We start from the raw sequence: 12,988 nt of genomic DNA, 5'->3' as shown, positions 1-12,988 counted from the left end.
TTGTCTCCAGTAGTTTTGAACGGCATTACACCACCACCACATATGTGCGGCATTACTGTTTACATGTCCACATCTCCAACACTTATTGGATTGTGAGCGGAATAATCTATGTATTTTCTGAGGAGTAAAGTACCATCTATGTAGCAATTTGAAATTGTCTTCCAAAATGGAGGAGGAGATGGAGGATTTCATGGTGGCTTGGAGTATAGATAGACTCGTCTGAGGGGTGATTATATTTCCGAGATCAGTTTCCCATCTCTCTAAGTATGGGGGTATATATCCTGGTGGTTTTTGGAGTAATAGTTTATATATTTTCGACAGTGTGTGTCTAAGTGGAGGCGTTTGCACGCATAAACTTTCGAAATTTGTCATTGGTCTGGTCATATTGTTAGATTGTTTGTGCTTGAGTATGTAATTTCTTGCCTGTCTGTATGTAAACCAGTTGACAAAACACTCATATCCTTCATCTATTAGTTCTGATTGTGTGCGTATAGTTTCATTTGTTACTATAGAGTGAATTCCGAAGTCTCTGTTGACCATGTCTGTTGTTGACAAATTAGAGTAAGGCCTCAGTGTATATTCTCCATTTTCTATCAAAGATGTCAGGGGAGAAGGGATAGAGGAGATAAACAATGACGTGGTGATGGTCTTCCTCCACACCTGATATGTTTCTTGTGTTACTGGGTTATCATATGCTGTTATTTTGTGTGTATTTGTGTCACTCCAACACATTCGGCCAAGATGTGGTTTTTGTGCTATAATATGTTCTAGAGGTACCCAACGTTTGTGGTGATAGTGAATATTCCAGTCCACAATCCGTTGTAAAAATATGGCCTGTCTATATAATTCAAGATTTGGAACTCCCAACCCTCCCTGAGATTTAGGGGATTGCATTATTTGGCGATTGATTCTTGGGGGCTTCTTGTTCCAAATATAATCGCTAAAAGCTTTTTGTATAGTATGTAAGTAATTTGTCGGGAGTGGAATAGGTAAAGTTTGAAGGTAGTAGAGTATTCTTGGGAAAACATTTTAATTACTTCTATGCATCCTAACCAGGAGATTTGTTTAGATCTCCACGATGATAGATCATTAATAATTGCACGCTTAATTGGGATATAGTTTAGAGTATATATATCTGTAAATGTTGGAGCAAGTTTAATTCCCAAATAGTTTAATGCTGAGCGGCACCATGTGAATGTGGTGTGTTGTTTGATGGTTCGTCTGTCAGTGTCATTCAGATTTATATTCAGAATTTCTGATTTGTTTTTATTTATGACAAAATTGGAGAGTAGGCGGAATTTCTCAAACTCTCCGTTTAGGTGTGGTATGGATTCTTCGAGTTTTGTAAGGGAGAAAAGCATGTCGTCAGCAAAAAGGGAGACCGTATATTGTTGGGAGCCTAGATTAATGCTGTGTATCTGTGGGTTGTGTCTAAAGCTCGTAGCCAGTGTCTCTATTACACATGTGAACAAAAGGGGTGATAGGGGACATCCTTGACGTGTCCCATTCATTATTGGGAAGGGATTGGATAGGCATCCATTTATCATTATTCGTGCACTAGGTTGAGAGTATAGAGAGAATATTCTATTTAGTATTTGTGGGCCAAAACCAAAATGAGTCAGAGTGGCTTTTAAATAATCCCAGGCAACACGGTCAAAAACCTTTTCGGCATCTGTTGATAAGAGTATAGATGGTATATTATTTTTTTTGGCATAATGTATCAAATGCAGGGCTCTGACCGTGTTGTCTTTAGCTTCACGACCTGGGATAAAGCCAACTTGGTCCGGGTGTATGATATTAGGTAAAATTTTGTTTAGTCTATGAGCCAATATCTTAGCAAAAATTTTGATGTCGGTGTTTAATAGCGAGATCGGACGATAATTTGCGGGGAGAATTAATGATTTATTTGGCTTTGGTAACAATGTTATGTGGGCTTCTAAAGCTCTTGCTGAAAAGGCCTTAGAAGAATCGATAGAGTGAAAATAAGCTAAAATGTGTGGGGACAGGGTTTCTCAGAAAATCGAATAGTATTTGTGGCCAAAGCCATCTGGGCCTGGTGCTTTCCCAGTCTGTAAATCTTTGATAACTAGGTTTACTTCTTCTATTGTAAAGTTGTTCTCTAAATTGTCTCTTTGTTCAGTCGTGATAGTAGGAAGGTTCAAGTGTTGTAGGAAGTCATCTATTAGTTGTGATCGTGACCTATGGTCGTTTATATGTGATTCAGAGTCTTTTTTAATATTGTAAAGTTTTTGGAAGAATGTTTTGAATGTTTGAGCTATAGTATGTGTGGAGTAATGTGACCGTCCTTTCTCATCGATAATATTTAGAATATATTTTTTATGTGCTTTATGTTTAAGATAGCGTGCTAGCAGTCGACCAAATTTATTACGTCCCTCATAGTGTTTTTGGTGGGTGTGCAAAGCCCTTCTTTTATGGTCTTTAGATAGATGGGAGGCCAGTTTTTTCCTTTCCAGTGTAAGTTCTGTTAATATATCTCTGTCTGAGGGGAGTCTTTTGTGTGCAGTCTCAAGTTGTTGAATTTTGAATAAAAAGGATTGGACAGATTCTCTTTTAATTTTATTTATGTGTGCTTTCATGGCCATCAATTCTCCTCGAACCACACTTTTATGTGCTTCCCAGAGCATTTGCAGAGAAGTCTCCGCATTGGTGTTTAATTGAAAGTATTCTGTGATTACTTTATCTATCTTTATTACATTCTGTGGGTCTAATAGTATGGAGTCATCCAATTTCCATATAAAGTTCTTTATAGGTTTAGATGGCCAAGAAAAAGAGCTAGTTAATGCTGAATGGTCAGACCATGTCATTGGGCATATTGTTGCTGATTTAAATAGGGATAGACCTCCCACGTCAGTAAATACATAGTCGATCCTAGTGTATGTTGCATGTGGATATGAGTAGAAGGAATAATCCCTAAGTTGAGGATGCAGTATCCTCCATACGTCGTGTGCTACTATGTTTCTGAAATATTGTTTAATTTTATTCAGATGGGAGGGTGGGAATGAGGAGTGACCTGATGAACAATCAAGTTCGGGGTTCAACGCTATGTTGAAGTCCCCGCACATGATAAGTACCCCTTTCTGGTGGTCTAACAACAGGTTAGATAGTTTTCTAAAAAATGATTGTTGATTTGCATTTGGTGCATATACAGAGACAAGGGTTATCGGCCTGTTATATAATAAGCCAATTAGAATGATATATCTTCCTTCTTTGTCTTTTATGTTTTGCAACTCTATAAAAGGAATCCCTTTTTTAATTATAATACCAACCCCCTGTTTTTTATGTTTGTTATGTGGCCAGTAGCACGTGCCAAACACGCGAGCAAATGTTATGGGTTCCCTTCCCTTTCTAAAGTGTGTTTCCTGGAGAAACATCAGGTCAGCCCCTTGACTGCGACATTCCCTCAGTACCATTGATCTCTTGTTCGGGATGTTGAGGCCTTTGGCATTCACCGAATATAAGCGCAGGTCATTTGTAGCTAAGGGTTGAAACTGGTGTTTAGCCATGTTCATATTGAGTGTCTGATCTAATGAGTGTGAAGTGTAAATTCTGCACGTGGGAGCACATTCTAATGTTCTGTTTGAGAACATCGGGTAGAACAGGACAGATCCTCATGGGTATAGGGAGAAGAGGAAAGAAAGAAAGAAAGTATAGATCTAAACATAACATGTCTTGAGTGTGAGGTAGCATGTCTTTGATTAAGTCACCGGTTTACTTGAAACAGTATAAATTAGAGAGATTCCATCTAACATTTTTACTTACTATCTGCCTTTATGAACTTTCAGGAAAAACAAACATGAGTAGGAAGAGGAAAAAACAAAATAAGAACATTGCCATATACATGCTATATGTGTATTTTCTACTATGTCTTTGTCAGGGTAGTAAGGATAACATAATTTATAGATTTCGAGATATGGTGAGGCGTTTTTAGTTAGTGTCTAACAGGTTAACCACTCTCACTAGCAGCTGGCCAGTCAACATATAATGTGTCTAATCACTAGGTTGGGCCCCCACTAAGGTAAGTCCTACGTCTAACAATGGCTTATCAGGGACTTAAAAATTTGCTGTTCGCAATGATTTATCAAACATGTTATCCGATAATATGACATTTAAGTATAATCATCATAAGTCCTGTTATATCTTTATACAGGTACTGTCATTCCCCCTCAGTAAGATTGTATATGTCACAGATGGATTACTCTTATGGTGCATAGGGTCATCATTTCACTAGGTACCAACAAAAGTTCAACAGTTCATAACAACTTCTTATCTATCAGTATAACAAGTAATAAACATATTCATGTTAACTAGAACAAAACATTAAATATACTTATCAGTCCATATGTATCTTGATGAAATTTCTATCCACCTGGAAATAAAGAATTGAAATCACTTTATGGTAACATGGTGAATGTTCAGTTAGTGTTTGTGGGCAACTCCACCTTCTTTTTCTTATGTTGGACGGTAGACCATTGTGGTCTTTGAGGAAGAGGAGCGGTTTCTCTTCGTGATGTTGAGGTCTGTAGGTTAGGTTGTGGAAACTCCATATTCAAACCTCTGGAAAATGAGTCCAAGTCATTGGGATCTTTATAAATGTTTGTTTTGCCTTCTTTTTGCACAATAAGACTAAAGGGAAACCCCCATCTGTATCTCACTTTTCTTTCCTGTAGACCTTGAGTGATGTAGCAGACTTCTTTTCTCTTTTCTATGGTTGTAGGGCTAATGTCTTGGAAAATTTGGATACTATAAGTTTGAAATTTAAGCTCTCGCTGTGTTCTAACGTGTTTCCAAATAGCATTTTTATCTAAGTAGTTGGTAAACTTTATGATTATATCCCTGGGAGGTTTTGGTGGGGTCGGCATTGGTTTCAATGCTCGATGGGCCCTCTCCATCGATAATTCTGAGAGTTTAAGATTTGGTATGATATATTCAAACAGTTGCAGCAAATATGAGGTCAGGGATTCCTTGGTGGCCTCTTCTGCCACTCCCCGTATCCTCAGGTTGCTCCTTCTATTCCTATTTTCCAAATCTTCCACCTTTAACTGTAGTGCCTGTATAACTGTATCTTGTCTTGTCAGTTGGTGATCGACGTCTGATACCATATTTTTTAAAGTCTCTTGTCCTTCTTCTAGATATTCCAATCTGGACCCCATTTCATTGATATCCCTTCTCAGTGTGGACATCTCGTTTTTGATAAAGGATTTTAAATCTGCAAGGTCCGATTTAGATGGAAGAAGTGAGATATTTGATTGTATCTGATTTAATTGGTCTATATGTGAGCTTTGGTTGTCAGGATTTGAGTTTAGTTGTGAGGCGTCACTTTTATTGAATGTCTGTGTGTGATCCAGCCTCTCTGAGTCTTGTTTTGGAAAAAAAGAGTTCATAGTAGCTGTATTAGTTAATTTCTTTTCTGGTTTGGTGTTTCTTTTGGAGGCCATTTGGAAAAAGTGTGAGTTCCAACTTCTGAGTATCACTTGTGGGCCCTGCTGGTATAATATATTACAGAATGTATATATATAGCAGGCAAACTGATTTCACACACCTCTATCCCGTATCGTTTAGTGAATAAGTCCCATTAAAGTATTGTAACAGCTTTGATTGTGGTTCGCCGTTTGCCCCGCTGTTTGTGAGGTTTTAATAAGTTTTGTTTTGTTTGGCTGTTCTAGCAGTAAAACGTTCCGGCCACTGAAAAGTGGAGAATCTCGGGCACTTTCTAATTTTTATAAGGGTTAGGTTCGTGCGATACTGTACAGATGTGCAGGGCTTTCAGCCGCGTCTATGGCCAGTTGCCGTCTTTATCACTTACCAAGTGGAGCGGCACAATGGCGGCGGTCTCTCATACACTCACCCGACTTAGCCGGATGGTCTCCGCCGATCTCTTTTTTACTGTAGGTGCTGTTCAAGTCGCTATGGGGTTCAGCCTGCTATGCGATCTGTGTCCCAATCCCTGTCACTCAATTCCCTTCACCTCCAGGTGCGCGGGACGGCTCCGGCTGACTTCAGTATTTTTCCTATAGCCGTTCAGAATTATATTAGCCGTTGCTTATAAGGACTCTCATGGCTTGTCACTTCAATCCGATGTAGTTTTAGGGATATCTCTCAGCTCAGAAATAGATGTATGTGCCGGTGACCTAAGACATGTCACGGAGCTAGCTTAACATGCGGCCATGTTCCTGCATGGCTACGCCACGCCTCCCTACCCTCAGGGTCTTTATAAATTTGATCAAGCTGATAAGGAACTTTGGAGTGAATTAAGATGCCCACGCCGTTCTTTTTTGTGGGGCCGGAGGCAAAATAAGCCGTTGATTATTGATGGTTATACCATTTGGGCTTGCTATGTCTTGAGAAATGTGTCTCCTGAATGAAGACCACATCACCTCCCATCTTATGGAGGTCCCTGGTGACAATAGATCTTTTCCCTGGGTTATTGAAACCTTTTACATTTATGGTGATGAGGTCTATGAGACGAGGCCCACTGTTTCCCCGAAGGGGGGTCATTATGGTTGAGGAAGGTCTGAGGGAGAGGAAGAGGGGAGGGGAAAAAAGGGAAGAGAAAAGGAATATGTATATAACGAAAGGGAGAGAAGAGAGGAAGAGAATTAATTTGGTAGGGTAATAGAGGAGCTGGTAGAGTATTAGTAGATCTGGTCTCTAGGAGAAGGTGATAGGAATTGGGTAGTAGGGTTTTAGGAACTTTAGAGACCAAGGGTCTTATCAGATCTTATCAGAGTCCCCAAGTATTGGGGTGGGAGCTAGAAAAGAAAAGTTAGTAAACAGACAAACTTACAATATATAAAGTTCTCGAGGGGTAGTAACCCCATTACTCTCAGTTATTGAAATATGAATTTATATAAAAATCTTTGTGAGTTAATGCAACCAAATACTCTTAACATGCCAGTGTATTTGCAATAAAACTCAAACATTTTTAAACATTTAAAACATACTTTTTGTCCAACTTTTTCAAGAACAGTGTCTAGAAATAAAAGCCTGCATCAAAATATGGTGATGCACAATACAATGTTTTGATCATTTGTGAATTTGGGAAGTCACTTACCACCCACGGTTCAGAGATAATAGATTCTCTAGAGTGCAAAAAAAATCCCCCAAATAGTAAACTTTTGGCTTATTCATCGTTTTGACCTTAAGGCAGTGGCCGTGTGGCCCAGGTAAACATATGTAAACAAAATATAAAGGAAACAACATTGCATACATTTTGATAACATAACAAACATTGTAGTAAGAAGTGTATAAAGTGTTATTTTAGTCTCTTATTACTCCAGATAGTCATAAATTCTTAATGATTCGGATGTGTTAGTATACTATCTGTGGTGTGTATGAGACCAAGGTCTCAACGGAACAACAGCCATGGGAACAGGAGCTAGATAGGTAGACTGTGTCAGAAGCCACTTACATGTAGATATAATGTATAGAGGTCAATAGGAAAAAGCCTCGCATACGACTTGATAATTACACAGCTGTTGCTGAAATAACAGGGCTTAATATGATATACAAGTCTCTTATAACTCCAGAAAGTCATATGGTCCGTAGACCTCCGGTGTGATACTAAACTGTCTATGGTGTGCATGAGGCCAAGGCTCCGACAGGACAAGGGCCGTGCATCTATAAACTAGATATATATACTGCACTAAAAACTACGTACATGCAGGCACAATTAGTAAAAATTGGAGCTTATCTGTTTAATACTTGAAAGAGGAATGTCTCTCCGGCAATCAAAGAGGAAAGTGTTCTCTACTTGTGTATCAGGATCTTTATTCAGCCAGGGCGGATTTCATCCTCGTGCGCTCCAAAATCATGAGGAGCTGGGCCTATTATCTGATTCAGAGGCCGTATCTGTAAGCCCAAAGCTTGGTTGAATGCAGGCAAATCAGCTGATGTTTTAAAGGTAGCTATAACTCCATCCTTGGATGCTATAAGACAGGTGGGAAAACCCCATCTATACTGTATGTTTTGGGCTTGTAGTGTTGTTGGAATGTATCTCAGGTCTCTTCACTTCTGAAGAGTGGCCGGACACAAGTCAGTAAACACCTTGATCTTAGAACCGTCATATGTGACATGTTGTTTATTTCTGGCATGTCTGAGAATCTCCTCTTTATCCCGGTATGAGAGGAGTTTGACAATAATGTCTCTTGGCGGTGCTCTAGATGGCGGTTTGGGTCTGAGGGCTCTATGTGCGCGCTCTATTTGTACATCTTCTGCAGTTGGTGTGTTCTTTCTGAATTTGAACAGCTCTTGAATGTAGTGTGTTATGTCTGGAGGGTTTACTGACTCATGGATTCCTCTGGGTCGCAGATTATTATGGCTACTCCTGTTCTCAAGATCCTCTATTCTTTCAGTAAAATTATGTACAGCTGTTTCTTGAGACTGGAGGCAGCTAGACTGATGCTGCAAGTCTGAGCGCAGAGATTCCTGTGTCTCTTCCACCTCCACTACTCTGCGGTCTATTAATGCAATATCTTGCTTAAGTTCACCAAACATACGCTTTACATCAAGCATGGCTTCCCTAATATCATGTTTGGAAGATAGATGTTTAATGTCTTCTTTAGTAATGTAGTCATGCTGTGGCGGCTCTATGTGGTGTATCTGAGCTATAATGTCCTGTCCACATGGCCTAGATTGATCTTTAGCTAAACCTGATGATGTTTCAGGCATGATTAAATAGCTTTCCAGGTTTAAGGACTGAGAGCCTTTAGAAGGTTTAGTAGCCCTTTTGTTAGCCATAACTATACTGAGTAGTACAGAGTATCCAGACTTCTACTCTTCACAAAATAAGGATTAGGTCTGTAGATTGTGGCCAGTGGATAAACAGTATGGGCATCCATTATTTTCTCTGTTTGTTATAGCCTAGTAGGTACAAACCAGCCAAACAGCATCCACTGAGTTTATTACTGAACAACCCGCTTTACCGCTATATGTATAGTATCAGGCCGAGCAGCCCCTGACCTGCTAATAGCCAAGCTTATCAACAGTGGTGCCTAAGGGGTAATTCCTGTGCACTAGGTGAGCAAGTATATGTGCTTACCGGTCTTCTCTGCTTGCCGCCGGCCAACCCGTGCTCCGTGTAAGGCCCTCGCGAGTCGTATGCTCCGGGGATGATCGGCACCTCTGTCCGCTATCCCATCCACTTCAAATTAGCCTGTCGGTGATATGCAGGTTTACTTTGGATCCGGTGCTTGATGATAGCCTCAGCCGCCACCTGCGCCCAATCTCTGCTCATGGGCCGTGAGTTGCACTAGTATCCGTGCTGCATGATCGTCAGTCTTGAGCAGCTAAGAGGAGGTAAGCCCAAGTTGCGCAGTGGATATCAGGCTGTCAGTCAATTCGTCGTCCAACTCTGAGCCGCTGGATCCGATCAAGCCCAATTATCCCGTGTGACACCAGCACATTTAGGGTATATAAAAACGGAGTTGTTTTAGGCTCTGGGTTGCATAACTCTGTAACTGAGAGACTTGGAGTTTCAGAGCGCAATCAATGTGCGGCCATTAGGTATCTTGGCCAGGCTCCGCCCCCCTTATTCCATAGTTTTTAACCTCCCCCAAATTTTATTGTCTGTTTACTTAACATCTCACTTTGACCAGACCAGAATCTAACTTCCAATTGGCCTTTCAAATTGTCTTTGATTAGCAATCAACTAAATTTAGTGGACTTAGCTGACTGCCCTGCCTGTATATATTTCACACTAGTTTGTGCTGTGCATTGCTACAACAACATATGTTCACATTTTCAAAGTGAACATTTTATAAGTGAGGCATTAACAAAATAATTATTCAAGAATTAAGTGAACATTTTATAAGTGAGGCATTAACAATAGAATTATACAAGAATTAAGTGAACATTTTGTAAGTGAGGCATTAACAATAGAATTATACAAGAATTGGACAAGGATGGGGCAAGACATAAGTCAAGTACTTTTGTAAAATTACGTTTCATATACCTTATTGTTTTCTTATGCAATTGCTATTGTAATACTGTGTCTTATGTTTTTAGCTGGTTCCCACTTTTGTAAAAATGCTCAATATATTCAAAATTTTTGCTACCTCTTGCCTCTATAACAAACTACGTTATTCAATTACTCCTTCTCCCTCTCCACCTGAACTGTTGATTAGCCCATCTCTCTTAATTCACCTTACTTTTGTACTCATGAACTTTACCTATTCCTAAACACTCTCTCTGCCCCCTGCACCTCGTCTCAAAAGCAGTCTCACTACTGCAAATACATATCTCATCTCATGTCACAATCCTTCTTGCTTTTACTTACTGCTAGTGACATCTCCCCTAATACTGGTCCCAGACCACTGCCTAGCCATGTACATCCATGTGTACCCTCCCATAGACTCCGAAAACAAAACTCTGCAAACCTTATTCACATTCCTCTTGCATCAAAAGCCACAACCCCTTTCACTTGCGCATTCTGGAACTCTCGCTCTGTTTGCAACACTTCTATACATGACCTCTTCATCTGCCGCTCCCTCAACCTTCTGGCCCTAACATAAACCTGGCTCTCTCCCCTAGACACAGCATCCACTGCTGCTCTGTCACATGGGGGTCTCCACTTCAGCCACACTCCTAGGTCTGGTAGTCTGGTAATAGACAAGGAGGTGGCGTAGGTATTTTACTTTCCTCTCATTGCACCTTTCAATAAATACATCCCATCTCTTCCCTCACATTTCCCTCATTCGAAACCCACATGATTCGCTTATTCTCCCCTTTCTCTGTACGTGTTGCAGTCATATACCGACCCCCTGGCTCCTCAACTCAATTTCTAGATCACTTGGCTGCCTGCCTACCTTATTTCCTTTCCTCAGACACCCCTGCCCTCATTCTTGGGGACTTCAACATCCCTCTTGACAATCCCACTGCCTCATCTGCAAAACAACTTCTGCAACTCACTTCCTCTTCCTCTTTTGGTCTGTCACAATGGACTGATTCTCCCACTCACAAAGACGGTCACTCTCTTGACCTGATCTTTAGCTATCGATGCACTCTCTCAAACTTCACAATCTCCCCCTTTCCTCTTTCTGACCACCATCTCCTTACTTACAACATATCATCCCTCCCTACAACTCTCCCTCCTACTACTCCTCACACCAAACTTCACAGAAGCATTATGTCTTTAGATCAGCAACAGCTTGCTAATTCCCTCAAACCTCTCCCCTCACCCTTCTCCTCCTTTTCCTGCCCTGAACAATCTATCTGCCACTATAATTCCACCCTTATATCTGTCCTTGACAATCTCGCCCCTCTTACCATAGCTCGGAAATCACACACTCATCCTCAGCCCTGGCATACTCCTCTGACACAGTACCTACGCAGATGTTCCTGTACTGCTGAACAACACTGGAGAAAATCTCAGAGTTCAGCTGATTTTCTCCATTACAAATCATCTTGAACTCCTACTATTCTGCCCTTAATCTCCATAAGCAACACTACTTCTCTGTTCTTATCTCTAATCTTTCTTCAAACCCAAAACGTCTGTTCTCCACTTTCAATACTCTCCTCCGCCCTTCCCCACCTCCTAATACAACTTCTCTGTCAGCTCAAGACTTTGCCAGCCACTTCAATAACAAAATTAACTCCATCAGAAATGAAATCAGCTCTCAAAATAATTCACTTCTCTACCCCCCTCAAATGCTCTCACTCAACCACAACCCACATAACCTTAAACTTAAATCATTCTCCCCTGTTACTGACGAAGAAGTTTTGTCACTTATACTGCGCTCTCACCTCACTACCTGTCCCCTTGACCCTAATCCCCTCACAGCTACCCCCCTCCCTCTCTGCTACCCTTACCCCTATACTCACACACATTTTCAACCTCTCCCTCAGCACCGGTATATTTCCTTCATCGCTGAAACATGCACTGGTCACACCTATACTAAAAAAACTTTCCCTTGATCCTACCTCCCCATCCAACTACCGCCCTATTTCCCTCCTCCCTCTTACCTCAAAGCTTCTCGAAAAACTAGTATATGCATGCCTATCCCATTTCCTTAAGCTAACCCCTTAAAGATGCATGTCGTACAGGGTACGTCGCACACAACCTGGTCTTTAAAGACCAGCGACGTACCCTGTACGACATTGGGGTTTAAAGCGGCTGGAAGCGATCTTGATCGCTTCTAGCCGCTTGCCGGTTATTGCAGTGATGCCTCGATATCGAGGCATCCTGCAATAACACCCCTTAGCCATCCAATGCAGAGAGAGCCACTCTGTGGCCCTCTCTGCACCAGATATCGATGGCCGGTGTCGTTGGTGGGTGGGAGCTTACGTGGGAGGCGGGTGGGTGGCCATCGATGGGCCCTATGATGTCGAGGGGGGGCAGGGCGGGCGCATACATGGGTGGGAATGGCTACACTACAGAAAATGTAAAAAAAAAGTAAGAGAGTGGGGTAATATTTTATTTAAAAAAAATAGCATCTAATGGATCTGGGAGGGGGTGGGGGGTTGGTTTTTTTGGTGGGAAGCTACACTACAGAAAAAATAAAATAAAAATTAAAACAAAGCTTTTTTTAGTAAACTGGGTACTGGCAGACAGCTGCCAGTACCCAAGATGGCTACAAATAAGGTAGAGGGGGAGGGATAGAGAGCTGTTTGGGGGGGGGGATCAGGGAGGTTGGGGGCTAAGGGGGATCCTACACATCAGCATATGTAAATATGCTAAAATATATATATATATATTTTAAAAATACCTTTTATTTTAGTACTGGCAGACTTTCTGTTAGTACTTAAGATGGTGGGGACAATTGTGGGGTGGAGGAGGGTAGAGAGCTGTTTGGGAGGGATCAGGGGGTGTGATGTGTCAGGTGGGAGGCTGATCTCTACATTAAAGCTAAAATTAACCCTGCCAGCTCCCTACAAGCTCCCTAATTAACCCCTTCACTGCAGGGCATAATACACGTGTGATGCTCAGCTGCATTTAGCGGCCTTCTAATTATCAAGAAGCAACGCCAAAGCC

The sequence above is a fragment of the Bombina bombina genome, chromosome 5 (genome assembly GCF_027579735.1).
Source record: "Bombina bombina isolate aBomBom1 chromosome 5, aBomBom1.pri, whole genome shotgun sequence".
NCBI classification, from domain to species: Eukaryota; Metazoa; Chordata; class Amphibia; order Anura; family Bombinatoridae; genus Bombina; species Bombina bombina.
This window is presented reverse-complemented; position numbering follows the sequence as displayed.